This window comes from Agelaius tricolor, unplaced genomic scaffold (genome assembly GCF_023055355.1).
Source record: "Agelaius tricolor isolate 1412-34295 unplaced genomic scaffold, bAgeTri1.0.p SCAF_19, whole genome shotgun sequence".
Taxonomy (NCBI): domain Eukaryota; kingdom Metazoa; phylum Chordata; class Aves; order Passeriformes; family Icteridae; genus Agelaius; species Agelaius tricolor.
In genome coordinates this window covers 5,486,275-5,504,948 of record NW_027269279.1, presented here as the reverse complement: position 1 = coordinate 5,504,948, position 18,674 = coordinate 5,486,275, and the positions used below count along the sequence as shown (strand labels likewise).

Sequence of the window (18,674 nt, the reverse complement as noted above, 5' to 3'; positions counted from 1 at the left end):
TCTGCGTGCTGCTCTTCAAATCCCCATGAGCAAGTGCAAGTGGTACTTAACATGACTGGCAGGGAGAAAGAATTTGAATTTGTTTGTAAGTTTAAAATGGTCTCCTGAAAGTTCCTTAAGAAAATTCCATCCATAATTTTGAAAGTCTTTGATAATAAAGTGCAACACATTCAAAAATCCTATATATTTAGCAATGCTGTACATGCTTTCTGTTCTTGTGAGATCTCTGGTAACTATACATCTGTGATAACAACTTTTAAGCTCTCCAAATTTATCACACAGCTGAAAATACTGAAATGACATCTGGTTTTTATAGCATCAGGTGTGCCTTCATTATGCGTTTGTGAGGCAGAGCAGAAAATTGAAAAACAATTATGATTTAAGAAGCTAAATTAAAACCTGTTGACTGTTTAGTAAAAATGCTCCATAAAATCTGTTTGCATTCCAGCATACCCCACTGAAAAGCATCATTGTAAAAGCAGCACAAAACAAGGTGTTGGTAGTGTTTGTTTATTTTGGAATTAAGGCATCTAGAAAATTATCCTAAAATCAAATTGTATTAATTTGCATTTCAATAATAAGTAGCTTAAGCATATTTATAAAATAAGTACTAGAATTTACATGAACAGAATTTACAACTCATGATAGTTTTAAAGCCAGGCTTTACCTGCTGAACTTATATTTTACATCTTTGATAAACCAAGTATAAACACAACAGGAAGTAACAGATGCCCACGTAATTTTAAAGTTAGGTACAAAACAGAATGGAAAACTACAGATGAAATAATATGTGAAATACAAGAAAGCCTAGACTTAGCAACAGGAGGATTAAGCTTATCACATACCTGTTCTGTTATCATGTAATTTTGCAGGGATCAAAAGAAAGTTTTAAGATAGGACCAACAAGGAACTTCTTCATGGCACACAGGGCAGCACAGGACTGGAGATGGCCATGAGAGAACGCAGATGGTCAAAGGTAAAGGTTTGAGTTGTTACTGAACCAAGAGTCAACATTTCCATAGTGCATAGGGATAATGGCTACAGTGGGATTAGACTGCACAGCTTAGGAAGTGGAGTAGTTTATGAAGTAGTTTATCTCCTTTTAAAAACGAGAGCAAAGGAAGAGAGAGAAACAGCAAATGGAAGGTCTATCTCAAGGGAAACCCTGATCTTCAAAACAAAATTTTAAACAATTAAGTAGTCTGGAAAAAAGCCAAGATGTCATAATTCATTGTTGAATGGCAACAGAAAAGCTTCATATTTCTTTTTGTAATTGCAAACAATAAAATATACTTTGATACAGAAAAATTAAACTAAAATTAAAATGAAAATATTCTGCCTAAATGAGAAACATTCCATTATTGTGAATGTGAAATGAGCAAGCAGATATGATACTTCTCTGTTGAAGACAGAAGTAAAAGTCAATATGTTTCCTAAAACATGTTAAGTAAAATTGCAGTCTCCAAAGGAGACAAAAAAAAAATCAAGTTTCACAAAGAAATTTCCTTATCATTTCTTTTTTTAAACTTTCTTTAAAAAATAATGCTTTCCCTTGCATTACTGGGAGCTAAAATTGTATTGGAAGGTCATAAGGTGGAAAATGGAGATAAGATCTCCTGCCAGGGATGCAGGAAGCATGGTTACTGAAATGTGAAGTCAAGGACAACAGGGATCTCTGGAAAAATTAGGGAAGCCAGGAAAATCAGAACCTGTTTTTCTATTAAGATAGCAAAGACAAAACATCGTACTTCCTGCACAGATTCTTCCAGATTCACTGAGTGAACTCTTCAGTTATTTAAGGCTTTCATAAAATCTGTCATTGAACCTTAAAAACTTTTGACTCCAAAAATTCCAAAGCAGTTTTGAAGCACTGGCTTACCTCCCACTGTTCATGACCAACCAAGCATCCAGTAACAGTAAGTGGTGAAAATTCATGATAGATTCCAACTTTCAAGTTACAGAAAGTTGTCACAGCCACATTTATGTAATTTAAGTACTTGATGACTTAAAGTCTGCCATACTTTATGAAAAATAGGAATAGAAAATCTGAAATAAATACACAAAACACATGAAACAGAGGCAGAAGCAAAGCCAGCAGAGATTGAGGTTGTGCAGAATGATAATAGACCTGGGCCCTACAGCTTCCACACAATGGAAAGCTGAGCTTAACCACCAAAGGAATTCTGCAGCAGAGGAACCGTGAGCAAAGCTCCAAGTAGTAAGGTAATAAAAGTTTGCATAACATTTTTCAACTGGCTTGCAGTTATTTTAGGGCATCTGAGAGTTTAGAAAGGTACCACACCGTGGTTTAACTACTGTAATTAACATAATTAACCATTCTGGTCTATGCTTTCTGATGTTTAGGTGCATGATTCAATTCTAGTTAGAGTCAGGGTTTCTAAATTTCAAGTGTTTTTAAGCATCAGCAGAACATTCTATTACTGCATTGCTGGGCTAGGTTTGGCCAAGGGTGAGATGTTGTGGTTAGCAATATCTGATCTGAGTTACAATTTCATAATTACTTCAAGGATTCCTGCTGCTCTAAAGAAGGCAGTGGGAATTATTTGAACAACCAGAAAAAGAACAACAGTGACATATACTGAGAATTCAAACAGCACCCAAAATGGAGAGAAATGCATAAACTCTGCATACAGGAGGCCCTCACTGGCAAAATATATAGAATGTTCTTAAGCTGACAGTTTTATAACTCTAAATGGTTTCGCAAATGAAATCCAAACAAAAGAGCAGAGATGTACTCTAAATCACTCAGCAATTGCTAGTTAGAAAAACCAGCAACCACTAACTCCTGCAAACAAAAACAGTTGCCTTAGGAAAGCTTAATGAATGGGAAAGATGTCAGAGTTTTTGTTGTTCTTCTTTCAGCTTTATTTTTCTGTATTCCTGAATCTGTACACATAATGATTCAGTTCACCCTTACAAATACTGTATAACCAACTATCAATCACAGCAACTTTTTATATGTTGAGAGCAGTCAGATACCAAGTGATAAAGCGAGTTCAGGCAGAGGGCATATGTTAAGCAGCTGGGAGTCCTTTACTCTGTCTGTAACCTAAAAGCTTAATGTCATTACACAGAGCTCTGATTTCTTCCTTGCCTGCCTTACACTAGAATGCCCACATTATATGGAATAGAGATTATTGACTTAATGGAAGAGATACAGCCACATAGTGACTGTAGTGGAACAAACAATGGGCTTATAAATTAGATGGAGCATATTCTGCTCACAGTGAAAGATTACACAACCAAGTGCTGCTGTTAAGGCTCTAAAGAAAGCTTTACACTTATGAATAAAAATCTCAGGTAATAGTTTTAGGAACAATTTAAACCTGCATAAGTCAGTACTGCTGCTGAAAGACACACTCCCCATCTCCCACCTCTTCCTTGGCACAAGTGTTTGCAGAGTTTTGTAACCCATTTGGGCGAAAATTACCCTCTGTCCCCTCACAAAAGTTACTTTATTACTAAATCAGTTTGTTAATTTGATTCACTGTGAACATTTCTGCCAGCAAAAGGAGGAGGTGACACAAAGGTGGAAGCAAGTGGAGGTGCAGCTTGTGGGATCCCACTTTTTGCACCCTCTGGCTGAAGAGACCATTCCTTAAAATAAACGTGAAAGTGTAAAATACGTAATGTTGCTATGTGTATCCTACCTTTTACATACTGGGGTGATGAACTGCAGCTTGTCAACTCTCAGATTACCACAGATCATTTGGTATTTGTTGCTCTTTAGTAGCATCATGCATTGCTATTTTGGGCTTTCAATTATTTCCCTCTAATTTCAAAATGACTGTAGAGGTCTAGTGAAGGCAGAAAGCATCATTTTTGCTTCTAAGGGCCTGAACTCAGGTGTTTCATATTATTAAAAAAATATAATTTTGATTTATTGCAGATGCAGGCAAGTAAATTTAAAAAAATGGCAACAGACAACCAATATAGCAATGAATAAATGTCTTACAGTGTACAGAACTCACATTTCCACAATACTGAGAGTATTTGTATCAAAGGGAGGTTCTCCTCTGTTGTCCATCCTCTCAGGTGAGCTGCTGGTTCAGTTCATTTCTCCTCTGGCTGATGTTTTCTGGCTGCTGGAGCTGTGACTCCTGACCTGCAGTGTTTCCCTGTCCAGCACAGACTCTGGTTACCTGCCCATCAGAAACTCTGAGGCACAGCCAGGGAACAAACAGGCAGCTCCCATTGGAGCTGTCAAGGTTTTGCAGCCATGTCAAGGTACAAATCCATTGAGAAGATGCTGGTCTGCTTCCTGCAGTGTCAAATGAGCAGGAAAATCCCCTTCACTCACTGCCTGCCCATCAGTGCTCAATAAACACATCAGAAACAAGTCTTCTGTACAAAAATTCATGGGTTTCCTTGCTCATTCTGAAGTGGGTAATGGTAGCAGTCAATCATTGAACTGCTCCAGCAGTTTAACAGATGATGACCGAGTTCAAAATGAAATTTCACTTGTATCATTTAGCTAATTAAACAAATAAATGCTGCCATCTAATAATAACTCATACCCATAACTTCATTAAGATACCTAATATAATAAAGAAAACACGTTATCTTCATATACTGTACAAATAAAAACATATTGCAAGATGTGGTCAAGGCAGCTCAAGAACAGCAAGTGTTGCCATCCTGTCCTTCCCTTTGCTTTTGCTTTTGGACTTGCATCACAACATTCAGTTCAGCAATGACTCAAAACTAAGTGGCCTGTTAGGAATTAAGCTCTAGGAACCTTTAGAAAAGCCTCACAATTCTGTAAACAGAACATCCAATTATCACCCAAGTCTGTAAGCTCACAGTGGGCACACTGTGATAGGAGACACTACCAGCAGAACAGAACAGAGCAGTTCTAAGAATCAACTGAGATTTTGATATCTTACTGCTAAAACTTTTATTTGGTCTATTTAAAACTCTTCATCATAGGTAGCATGCAAAAATGTCTTTGACGTGCCTATGTGTCTCTGAGTCCACTCCTGTTATTAGCTAATTAGTAGAAAATCTTACCCTAACAGTGTGAAAAAGGAGTTCACAGCTTCTACTTCCAGAGCAGAAAGAAGAATGGTATCTAATACCAGTGATTCAAACACTGCCAGGATCTTAAAGCACAGCCATTGAGTTAGAAGTTAATCGACATCTTAATTGAGAATTTCCACCTGGGAACTGTGTTTATTTAGTGTCAGGACAGACTGTTCTGCTTTCTGAACCCACACACATAGAAACGTGTTTATCTCCAATTCAAACTAATGTTTACTCCAAATTCAAACTAATGTTCAACTATCAAGTTATGTTTCTGCCAAATATATGTATATACGTATATATATGTACTTCAGCCCATCAGTGTATCTACAGAAGAAGTAATGACTTAAACCTGACACACTGGTGTGACTTTCTTAAGGATAAAATAAAGAGTGTGAACTTTCACAGTTTAGTTGTTTCATGAAGAATTAAAAAAAAAAAAATTAAACATCTGTCTGACTTATTTTCATGGAAAGGGTCTTTTATTTTGAACACAGTACTTAGGGTCATCAGTGCAGAAGTAATGACACAGAGAATTGTTCAGGTACAAAATGTCTAATTCTTCAAACATTTGGTTGTTTTCTAAACCTAAAGCAATATTTGATCAGTTGAACAAATACTTGAAATGCATTTGGCTAGTTATCTATTTAGAAAGAGAACAAATTTATTTAAAAGGGTTTCTTTTACCCTTTGGTCACTATAGAACAAAAGTTAAATTGAGCTCACAGGATTTTAGGAATTTTTAGGGGGTTTTTTTTAATCTGATCTCAGATTAGACCTCCTCAGAGATTATTGCTGTCAGGACACCAGTGATAATGGGAAATGTTTTAGGAATAGGAGTGCTTTAACAGGAAAAGACATACATGCTGTAAGAACTGATATGGCAAAGCACTCTTCCTTTACCACTTAAGTAAGCAGAGCTGGTTTAGGATGTCTATGTCATTTAGGTAAAAGGAACACACATTTGACAGTAGGAGCACACATATGAAAATCTATACAAAAGTTCTGACTAACTACAAAAGACAAAATCTAAAGAAGTGAAAAGTGCAGTCATATCAAGGTTTGTTTTCAGTTTAAAACTGGCAAAAGACTTGAGACACAGTTGTTGCTTGAAAATGGATAATTAGCCTGAAACACCTCCTCAGCTGTTCAGCCAATAAATTTACTAGAAATAAAAGGAGAAAAATATCTAATACAGCTCCTCTTACAAGCAACTGTCAAAGAGTTTTTTAGGCATTTTTATCTATTCAGAGAGTAGATCTACTGCCAAACTGCCTGGATATCTTTCCTTTTTAAATAAAAAAACTACTTTAGATCCACATTGGGAGGTGTCAGAAACATAACCCATATAACAGAGCACACAGACCTCTAAAGGCTTCTAAAATCCTTCATCCCTAGTAAAAGCCTTGTATCTTTCATTACTTTCCTTTTAGCTTCTTAGATTAAGGTTTGTATTTGGATTTCAGTCAAATTAGGCTTAATGTTCCTGATACTGTCACAATTTCAAATATTTATAATTTTTCTAATTCTGTCCCAAAACTTTTAGAATTTAGAATTTTTGTCTTCCTTGCAAAGTTCTGTGGTTGCAGTAGGACACCAACTGCAGGTTCTCTGAAATTCTTAAATTACACTGAGAGAGATGCCATTTGTGAATTCTGCTTTAGCATATGTTCAGTATATAAAGTTATTTAAGTGCTGTACAATAAATAACACAGCAACATAAGCTTTCAACACATTTTGAAGTAAAGTCATAAAAACAGTCTTGTTTTGGCCAAAGTGCAAAAATTTATTTGCAAAAAATGTTGCAAATAGGAAGCCACAAAATCCACTACAAAGACAGACAATTCCATAGCATTTTTGTGGCTCTTTCTCCACAATGATAAATCAGAATTTTAAAAACTAGGCCATATAATACCTGACCTGCTGGGTTATCAGTGTCTTTTGTAGCCTTGTCCCCATAGCTCAGCTGTAGATGACAACAAGCAGCATGAGGGATAAGCCACAGCAGCACTTCTGGGCCTTCATTAACACAGAACCCAGGATACAAAGGGCTCCACAGCAAGTGGAGAGGAAAATGGATTTATGGTATCAGTACAGGCAATACATTTTAAAGAGCTGGAGTGACTCCACAGTAATTAAGAACTTCTTGGGATAATCATTCACAGAGTATATCTGGCTTGTGGTGACTCCCAGGCTGGGATCTTGCAGAAGTGAATAATTAGAACCTATTACAATAAGATTAGGATGTCTTTGCCTGAACAAGCATTGGATATAGCACCATCCTTCAGGAAGAATGATGGGTGAAGGTGTTAGCTGCACTCCCACCAGTTCTTACGGAAACTCTTAGGTGGAGAAGTGTCTGACAAAGCTGTAAAATTCTTTCAGTGCTTGTGGGGACACTCTGGGTTACACACATGTGGCTTCTGCAGTTGGTTGGTTATTTAAGGACCACTGAGCAGGGCAGGTACCGCTTTGGGTAGGAAGATCTCCAGGGTTAGGGACAGGAACACTGCTCCTGGCACATGATGGAGCACTTTGCCTGTGTCTGTCACTACAAGCAGTACTCGTTAGTTTTGGAGCACTGGGTGTCACCAACTGCCTGGTTTGCATTTTCTATGATGCCTGGATTATTTGAGGAGCTTCTAGTGTAAGATACCAGCTGGATCACTGGCTTAGGCTTTGTGTTTTGGCCTACTGAAAAAAGTGACCTTCAGTCACATTCCCTTCTCCTCAGCCTTTGAGTGAGGTGAATTGAGGAGGGGGAAGGACTAAAAATAAATGGAAAGCTCATAATGATAATTCAGTTTTGAATGCTCATAGAGCTCACATGGCTGACATGAAATCCCTCACAATTGTGAGTAATTAAGAACTGTAACTCAACAAATAAAAAGTGTTTGTAGGCAAAACCACAACTGGATCCTCCCTTGCAGCAAAACTGTCTGGTAAGGTCTGGACTTCCATATTTTCTCATGTTATTTTCTGAAGGCATCTCAGTTCAAATGGTTTCCTGATCAAAGATAACATATGGCACCAGAAAGAAATGAGTCTTTCCAGAGCTGCCGACTCACTGCACCTTCAGCACTGAATCACAACAGAACCTTTAAACTGGAATGTTTCTGAAATGCCAAGTCTAATGCAGATACCAACACTAAACTTACTGTGCTGTGCCCAGAAACTGCAAGAAATCAAACAAAAGAATTCATAAGCTCTACAAAGAAGATCTGTGAAGGGTATTTTACCCTGGGAACAGTATTATCAAATTTGGTTCCAGTCTGGAAGTTCAGAAAAGAAAGGAAACATTAGCATTTTTCTACTTTAAGAAACAAGGGGGAAACAAAAATCTTTGACTACAACTCTCTTTCTCAGCATCAGATTCATTATACCAAGTCATCACAAACCTGTATTATTTCTAGTTACTGAAAGACGTGTGGGCTAATATAGGGGAAAAAAGTCACTAAAGAAGTCAGACTTCATCCATACTGTTCTTACAATGTGGATGATACAATGTAATCATTTTAATTTCTTCATTTGGAATGGTATCTCTGATATAGTTTGTTCTTTCTGCTCTGATTCACCCCCATATAAAAAATCCCAAATTATAAAAATACATTAATATTTTAGTCTTTTTGGATTTGCTGTATTTTTTGTTACTTTATCAGGCCTTAAATCCTAGGGATGCCTTTCTCTGCCCGAAAGAAGAAAATACGCTCTTATGTACCCATGCAAAAAGAACATTTAGTATTCAATCCTTTTAGCTGCAAAATCAAATGCCCCTGATGGAACACAAAAAGGAATCAACATCAGACATACATTTGAAACACATTACAAAAGTGATTAAAGAAAAAAGGGAAGAAATCTAAAATAAACCTATTGGCATAACAGCCTGTGCACAACTGCTTGAGATTTTAGAGTGGGATAAATATGTTTCAGACTGTGCCACTAATGTGATGTTTTAATGGTGTGAGAATGATAAATAAAACTTCTTAGAGATAGATAATAAATGATAGAAGTCTGCTATACAATTCAAAGGCCCAAATAAACAAATCTGCATTGATCTTTTTCTGCCAAGAATGGACATCTCACCAAACCTGGTGATGGATGCAAGAGAGTCGAAAATGTTGTCACTTTTTCTGGACAATGAAGCAAAGCCACAGAAACCAGCAGGAGAAGCAGCCAAGTTTAGCCACCACATTTGGCTACATATACTTATATCCTATAAATGCACAGGCAGCATCTAAACAAGGATACAATTGTCATTCCCTTTGTAAGAAAATTATTAGTTGTACTATACTAATAACATGCTCTGAAGTAGCGAGGAATGAGAATCAATTTTCATGAAGTAATACCAGAATGTGATTCCACACTTCAGTAATAATATTTTCTGCTGTAAATGTGCAACAAAGATGTGTGCAGCCAAGGGATGGTAAATAGAGATCCAGGGAATTATGCAGCATCTGGTCCAAGCCAGTTACGAGTGAGGGCAGGGGAGGAGGACACGGGAGGACACGTTCTGAGCTACGATGGCTTACGCTGATAAGGGAACTGGCTGGAAGTACTCCTTGGATGAGCTCATTTCATACTGTGAGCATGATGCTATCACAGAAGTGCTTAAAATGAAAGCCAGCACAGAGATTCCCGTTATTTTGCTTGATTCAGAAAAAAAAAAACATTTACACTGAAAGCTTGTCTTCATTTTTACCATGAAGTGAGTTACACAATATGTCATCACAGGAATTGCATGTCCCAAGAAAAAAACTCTTGATTTAATTTAATTTAAAATGAGACAGAACTGGGTCAATTTGATATACCATCATGAGTGCTTTGTTTATCAACAAAAACCATGTACTATTGCCCATAACTCAGTTTTAAGAGTATATTATCTAGCAGTTTTACAATCAAGATTGTTTTTACTACTGGAAATTATATAAGCTTGGACAAGGATAACATTCAACATTATCAACTGGAAGGCACGAGAGTTATGATTTCTAGGCACAAGTCGTAATTGGATTGGAAGGCAAAGTTCAAGAAAACAGTAATACTCTTGTGTATTAACAGAAGGCCTGTTCTGCTCTGTAGTGCTCTACCCAAAGCCATTTCCTTCCTTAATATTAAAATTCTAATCAGCCTTCATTTCATCTGCAAAAAATTTATGACCTAGTCCATGTTCTGTGTATAGATTTAGAAACAAACAGGCCTGGAATATGAGACCCAGCATGTTATAAATTCTCAATTCAACTATAAAAATCTGTACAAGCACAGGGGGAGAATGTTTAAAACACACTGAGTTCCCCACTGTGCCACACAGTGAATTATGGCTATGAACCCTGCAAATGTCTTAGAGTCTAAATACAGCTGTATTAATTCCAGATTTGATATTAAGATCCTAGATATCAAACCCTGAGGAAACTGGACCCACTGTAGAAGATATGAAAATGGAGAACTATAACCACAAGAAGAAATTCTTCACAAATTTGCCTTCAGCAGTGCTTTCCAAACTACAGGGCACTCGCTGCAAGCAATGTGCCTGTTTATTCTGAGTGCCTTGTAAGAGCTGCCAGAAAACCTGAGCATGTTCTCCTAAGCACTGCTGCTGTTTAAGTTGGTGCCTTTGGCAGGATCTGTGTTTGAGGATTTCCAGAATACTGGAAAGTAAGATGCTGCTTCTAAACAGAAAAAAATAGTTAGCTCACTCAAACCCTTGGCTGTTGGGGTTTTTTTTTTGCTCCCAAAGAGACACCTCTGACTTGAGTATCATATCTCAAAATTAAGCCAACAGCAAAGACAAGGAAAAGGAAGTCTGGGAAACGGAACAAAAGAATGTTTACTCTGCAAGGTAAATCAGGGAAATGGCTAGAAGGGCAGGATTACAAATCTAAATGCTTGAGTCTCCAAACAAAACATTAAAACATGAAGCTCACTCTTCAAAAGAGCAGCAACAAACCCCGAGGATCACAAGTGTAAGGGTACGCGTTGTCTTCGTGCCTCGACATAGCTCCAGAGTAGGTATTTATGTCAAAACAAACGGGTGGGCCACTGAGAACTGTGATGTGGCAAATCAGCCACACCACTTCCTCCTTGTTGCAAAATCCCATTCTTCCTTTCTGTCTCAACCCCACGTTCAGCCTCTCCCTGCTCAAGCACTACACCACTCACCATCCTCTGCTCCAACTCCCTTCTGCAATCCCTCCCCTCTGGGGGAAGGTGCACAGCTTCCAGTCAGTAACCTCTGCTCCTGAGGACAGGCTGGAAGGCAGCTCTGTGTCTTTAGCTGAGAGATAACCCCGTGCCATCAGGCAGGTACCAGCACAGGGGGCAGTGCAGGCATCCCAGTGGCTGGAGGTGGTCACATTTGGCTGCTGGCAGGGAAGTGCCCACATTCAACTCGCCAGGAGAGCCGGGGGCAAACACATCCCCCCCGGGAGGTAGCTGGGCACACATGGTGCCATCGAGCTGTCAGCAGGTCACAGAAAGTGCTCTTCAGCCATCAGCTCTGCAGCTCTGACAGAGAGATGTGTGAAATGTCAGCTCTGTGTGTGAATATAAATAAAGTCAGGTCAGCCTTCAAGGCTGGGACATTGCACAGTGTGATATGGGATGGGTTAAATCTTTGAGTGCATAAATAATTTTCAATGACCGTGTCAAAAAAAAGAAGGGATGGTGAAGTGCAAGAAACTGCTCCACCTGGTCATGGAACCACTGCTATGGAATTCAGCCAAGTCCCCAGGCCACAGCACTGCCTCCAGACACCAACACCAGCTTTTAAATCCAAAATGACTCCACTGCCTTACACTAAAGTCAGAACCAGTTTGTTGCAATACCCTGGGAGGGAGAAGAAATAGGAGGAGGAAAAGAAACCTCACTCAGTCCATACAGGTTGGCAGGAAGTAGAATTGCCCAAAATCCATCAAGTAAAATTGCATGTTAATTGTAAGGTAATTTTCAGTATTTGAATATAATTTCCTCTGCACTTTTCCACTCCACAAGACACACCTGACAATTAGGAGCAGCTCTGTGGGTGCCCTCACACTGATCCACCTGCACGTTACCAACACACAGGTGTTGATTTGCCCATCTTAGCATCCTGCAGATGCTGTTCCAGCAGGTGCTGCTGGGGCCACTTCTATTTCAGACTGCACAAGCAGTTCACTGACTGGCCAGCAGCTCTAAACTACATTTGGGAAAGCATCCCAGCTCTCAAACTTTGTTTAGTCTCTCTGAGAATCTAAGAACAATTAAATAAGAAAATTTATAAAATATCACTACAAACAAGCAGTTGTAGAAAGTTAAGAATGTAACTAGATTATGATATTTATAAACTTAATCATAAAAAAATAATTCTAGAAATTAGAGCCTGTAAATGAATCTTCATTTATGTAACAAGCAATAAGAAAAATCTCATAGGACATATTAGCAATTGAGATTGACCTTCAGTGACTGGGTGCACAACCAAACCCTCTTGGGTGATTTTTCACTTCTGCTGCGTCTGAACATCTTCAATAAAAGGGTGGCTTTGCAAATGCTGGGGAATATTTGGGGTTTTTTTGTATTTAATGGACTACAGCCATGGCAAAGACTGTTTCTCTTTTTTTTTTTTTTTTAATTTTACACATCTAAAGGTATCTTTAAAGATCAAGTATGTTTAGAAAGGACATAGCACAGCTTTTATTCTGCCTGCTTACTCTAGACGAGTTACTCTTAAAAAATAATTTACAAAACAACAAAATTGTAAGGACATTAAATTCAACAGAAGACAAAATGCCAAAAAAAACCAAGGAATTACAGGGAGCTGACACACACTGTATGTGTGAACCTAGAACTGAAAAGTTTAGTCTCTTATTAAAATGGAGTAAATTAAGATTTCTCTAATGCAACAAGTTACAAAGAAAGACACTAAACTCTGACATTAATATTTACTGTTGTGGAGAGCAGACATACGGTAGTGAAGGCAGCATCTGCCACTTGGAAACCAGATGAGTGACTTCAAACCTGGCACTTGTGCAAATCTGTGTGTAATATAATCTAACATAAAAATATTAATTGAGAAGCATATAAAGTTAGGCCTGTCAGCCTTAATATTTTCTGGTGATTTGAATGAGGCCAGAGAATAAGATAAGTATCTTTACAAATCCAGTTGGCTTTACTTCAAATGCAAAAGTTTCTAAGCTGCACAAGAACAGGAGCCCTGTAAAATCAAATTTTGGATGCAAAGCCAACCATCTTGTACTCTGAATCCTGTCTGCAGCAACAGTTTTTGGTGAGCTCACTGTACTTCCCTGAAATACTGTACAACATGCAATTATTTTTGTAAGAATTAGGGTTTTTTCTGTATCAGAGCTACATTCATCACAGGGACAATCTCTAATTATTGTATTTAAAACAAGTTTTGATTTTTTAAGTTTACACTGATGAAATATTTTCATTGGCACTGGTAAGTTAAAGATTACTGGAGCTTTCTTTGCAGCTTTTAATCAAGCTGGTCAGTATTCCCCATTTAACAGTGTAGATCAGCTTAATTCATTTAGCAGCTAAAACTTGGAGCAAACAACAGTATTTTCAAAACAAATACATCAAGTTAAATTAAGCAGGGGCAGTTGTGGTTCATCTGAATCATATGGCTCCAGATTTCAAATCTAAGCTAAGGAAATAGAGGTTATGACATCCTGCAGCTGCGACAAGTCGTGTTCATAAAGCAACATTAAATCAAGACCACTTGGCCAGTTCAGGCAGTTGCTTGTGTGGAAGTGAAAGATCCCATGGGAGCATTAAAAAAAAGAAAGGTTCTGGTGTCCCAGCCAAACCCCCCTTCCTTCACTTAATGCTACCAGGGACTAAGTTTCTTCAGAGCAAATGACCGTGGAAGCTTGTTGCCAGGTAATTGCTACTGATTTATTTACATCCAATAACAGGGAACAGGAATCAAACACTTGGCCAAATACATGGGCGAGTAAATTACAAATGGTCCTCCCATGCTACACAAATGCCAAGTGCCCGAGGCTGTCCCTGGGTACTCTGGTTTTCAGAAAGATCCTTTGGGTGATTTGATTCACCATAAGGCCATGAGTGCCTACAGCAGCACAGGGACACAGCAGTGCCAGGGAGAAGCAGCTGGAGCTTCATCGGGGCAGTGGTGTGGGTGCTCCAAGTTAGGGGCACAGCACTACACAGATAATCAAGTTTTCCTTCAGCAGGGAGTTTCAGGAAGGAAGAAAGGATTGGGTCTGGAAATGTTATTTTCCAGTCTCCCCTTTTGTAGCATTCATCCCTGGAAGTAAGGCCAGGTGTGATGGAGCTCTGAGCAACCTGGTCTGGTGTGTCCACAGCAGTGGGGCTGAAGTAAATGATCTTTAAGGTCTCTTAAAACCCAGGCAGCTCTGGGAGTCTGTGATTTTAAGATCTATTTATTGATACAATAAGTACTGATAAAATATCTGAGAGTTGGCATTTTCAATCAGAGCAGATGGAAAGTATTTTCCAAACTTTTGTGAGTACTGGTGGCTGAAACATTCACTGCTCCCCTGAGCACCAGGAAAAAAAGTGCCTGCAGCTTTTCCCTTTTTTCTACCCTTTTTTTCCCCTTTGTTTTTTTTAAGCAGGGAGGAAGCATGAAACAGTAGTACTGATTGAGACTTTCATGACACTATCTGGATGCCAGTGTCATGCTGTGTAAACATGTGGATCCATTAGACAATTGTTGGAAGCAGTGAATTCCAAATTTGATCTAGTGATAGGACTCCTGCTGTTTGGGAAAAAAAATGGTGTTGCGAAACCACACAAGGAAAACGCTTCAGACTTCTTAAGGGGAAAAAAAAAAAAAAAGCAAAGCACAGCATGAACAAGGATGTCCTGGATGGCCTGCAGATCCTGACACACAGAAAAAAACACCTGAGCTCTTGGCTTTATAACTTTGTAAAACTCTGTCCAACCTGAAAGGACAAAAACGTATGCATAGAGAAAAATTCATGTCCACATGCAGAATACAAAATATTTTCCTTGCTAAAGGGCAATCTGCACCAGTGATTAGTATCTCCTTGCACATTTCTTGTGAAAGCTCCTGCTGGAACTACAGCTGGATCTCTCCAGAATTCCCAGTGATGCTGGCTGGGGAAGGGAGTGGTACTTAACTGCCTTTCTTTGCTTTGTGCTGGCAAAGCAGCACTTCTTGCTTTGTAGTACTTTAATGGCCTAAAACACACGTTGAAATTAACTCCCTCATTAGCTACATAGCTGTTACTCCTTATCACTTTCATTTCTCTTAATTATAGCACTGCAAAATTTTATGTTCTGATTTAGAATTCTGCATGATTAATAGAATACATGAATTATATTTCTTAGAATATAAAACACAGGCCTCATGAATAAAAGTATAATTACACATGACCTTTGAGATCATACTCCATTCTTTAAGCTATCTAGAAATAACTATGCTCATTCTGCTCATGCAACAATTTAATTTCAAACTGATTAACCCCAGCATTTTATTCCACTCAAGTTGACTACATTAAAACAAAAATCAGTTGAGTTCAGCTCCCAGCAAAACTGCAAACCCACTTTAAGGCTGTCTCTACAGAACTTCTTATTCATCTCCACAGACTTATAGATGTGAAGAGCCCCGTGTACAGCTCAGCATTTCCATTATGATTCATGTTGTGATTTAATCAATCCTGAAACATTATTTACTACATAAAAGAAATTGCACTTCAACAGCAAGGATCAGAAAGCAGAAGAATCAATGCAGGAGGGCTACTGAGTAAGGAAGGAGGAAAGCAGTGAGTCAGTCACACGCTATCCTTGGGAAGCTGCAGCAGGTCAGCAGTAGCAAAGCTGCTCTTTGGAGGCTGCTGGGTGACCACAGAACCTTTCTCCAGCCCTAAGAGCTCCATGGGCACACAGCAGTGGTCCTTGGAATGCAGACCCCAGCACATTGCTATGCATATAAAGAAACTTGTGCAACTGTGCCAGCTGAATTCAACAATTCCCATGTCTAATTCTAGTGATTCCCATGCCCACAGGGAGATGAGGCCATAGGACACAACTAAAGCACTGGAGGACTGCATTACTCAGGGGGAGCCATCCCCTGCAGCCTGTCCTTACACAGCTGGAGTTCCCAGTGCTCCAGATGTGTCCCAGCTGTGTCCAGGTGGGACTTCAGCAGTGACAGGCACCAGGGGAAGCTCTCCACAATCAGTTTCTGCTCTAAAGCACAGGGCAGCTGTCCCTTTACTTCCCTGAATGTGACTTAAATTTGCATGGAACTATGAACAGAACAGCTGCTCCTTCTTTGCCTGGATTTGTGGTTGATTTATTTTTGTTCTTGAGAAGTGAGGCCAGCCAGAGACTGTGATGAGCCAGCCACTACTGCAGGGTTTTACAGCCACCAGAGTTGGTGTTGGGCATTTCCACCTGTGTGGCACATCACAAAGTCATGGTAGCTATGGAAATGCCTTTCTCTTAGGACCAAGACCACATAAAAATAGTAACAGTTTGTCTTTCTATTTACTATTCTCCATCAAACTATGAAACTAAAATTGCAAGCAAAATACTGGTTGCACTGTTTGTTTTTCTTGGGCCCTTAAATGCCAACCACAAGATGTCAAACAGAGGGCAGAGAGAGGCCAAGGAGAGCAGGGGAGCTGGGGAGCCCTGACTGGAAAATGTGGTAGTAACAACCATATCTGGTGCTAGTAGCAGACAAAAAGTGCATCAGAATGAGATCAGATCTTTTACAGACCAGATCTGCATCCCTCAGTAAAACTTTAATACAAAAAAGAATGAAGTGGCACAGACAGCTATCTTAAAACATTTTTCCCAGATTAAGTATTCTACTTACCTCAAAATTCAGTCATAATTAAGTGCCACTGAACAAGTTAATCTTTCTTTTTAGGGGAGAACTCATCTACTCTTATTAAAGTTTGCCTTTCTCTACAAATATTACTGTTCCATCATTAATCTCAGCTCAAACCTCTTTAATTCCTTACATATGTCTGTTTATTTTTTTTTCCTACTGCAATACATATGGAAATTAGTGTTTTACTTATTGTTCCTTCTCCTTTAGATAAGTTGGATCTTATCTAAAGATACACTGAAATAGTGGTTATAAATTTTGAGTGGACAGATATATTACACTCCTTATAATGCAATAAAATATAATTCTCTATATTTTTTCCCCTTGGCATGCAAAGGAGCAAACACATACTCAGTAAAGTGAATTAATGTGACACTGTGTGCCAAACCCACCACTTTTAACAGTAACAAATTGAAATGACATTTATCATGGTTTCACATTACAGAACAAATATTTCATATTGGGACTGTTACATGTCAGTTTTAACCCACCAAGCATGACATTTTTAATGAGGAGAAGGAAGTTATGGGTATATTTTTAGATCAATCTACAGCTTTTATTTAGGATCTTAAATTCACATCACAAGTAACCATCAGCCCCACTGTGAGGCATTACAGCATCAAATACCATGAACAATTATGTTACAGATTCTCTAATCACTGGATGAAAACACTGGGTATTGTAAATGCTACACAGAGATGGTATAGGGAGATGCAAGACAAAAAAAATGAAAGTGATCTCTATTTACCACATTTGATTAAATTTTGTTTTCGTGTCTTTTAATCACCTAGAAGTAACTGTTTCACCTTTTCTTTTTTTTTTTTTCCTTTTCTCCTCCCAGTGGCTCCATCTCAGACTGACATTCTCCTGGGCTGCATTTCATGTAAGTAGAGCTGTAGCAATACAGTGTGATTATTACTGTGCATGCTTATTTCATCCATGTAAACTGTGAAAATATTCACCAAAACTGGGACTTCTAGACCTGGTATTTACTTCTGTAAAAAGGTACTGGCTTACCAAGACTGAAGACGTAGCTAAGATAAACGGTATTAACTCTCAGATTGTCCTTCTCAAAGATCACAAAGCTGCCATCTAAACAGTCTCATAAAGTTACATTCAATTTACTGCATCTTTCTAAGTTTGTGAAATCTGGACTCTGTGGCAGTGTCCCATCATCCTTGATGCACTCCAGGGCTCTCTGCCAGGCAGGGCAACCTCTGGAGAAAACAGACTGGAGGCACATCAGAAGGTTTCATTGGCATTACTTCTGCAAACTGCTTCCCAGGGCATGTGAAGCAGGAATGGAGGCTGCACTGCCTTTCTCAGAGAGCATCCTGACAGGTCAACGTGCCTTGGAAGCCCACAGCCCCTGGGAATGAGTGCCACAAACAAGGGCTGAGCACGGAGAAGGGAAAAGGCAAAGCCAAAGCCAATCCCTTGTTGGCTCAGCAGGGAAGATGCACCTTTAGGAAAGGCTTCTAATCTAAACTTCATCTGTTTAGACTTAAAGGACAGACAGAAAACTTCATCTTGTCTTCTTCAAGAGGCCAATTAATTCCATTCATGTGAGCACTTATGGTGCAAACACCAATAATCTGGGAGGGTATTTGCACACAACAAAAGAACATTCCTGGGTACAAGGGGTGGCACCTGCTCAGTGTGGGGAGGAACAGGGGACTTGTACAGCCCAGTATAATGAGCAAAGGATGAGAAGCCAGAAATGATTTAATGTTAATTCCAGCTCTGCCAGTACCAGCTGCTGTTCTGTTACTCTCAGCAGGTCACCTCA

General features: G+C 39.0%; 2 protein-coding genes across 5 annotated transcripts in view; one reads left to right on the top strand and one right to left on the bottom strand.

Moving 5' to 3' along the window:
- CHLSN (cholesin) overlaps nucleotides 1-18,674 on the bottom strand; it is a 125,000-nt gene that overhangs the window by 34,996 nt on the left and 71,330 nt on the right. The window lies entirely within an intron of this gene.
- GPR146 (G protein-coupled receptor 146) overlaps nucleotides 1-18,674 on the top strand; it is a 46,580-nt gene that overhangs the window by 4,807 nt on the left and 23,099 nt on the right. The window contains exon 2 of the mRNA XM_071443992.1: nucleotides 17,727-17,768. The gene's annotated coding sequence lies outside the window, so the exon portion shown is untranslated. The remainder of the gene's footprint in view (nucleotides 1-17,726; nucleotides 17,769-18,674) is intronic.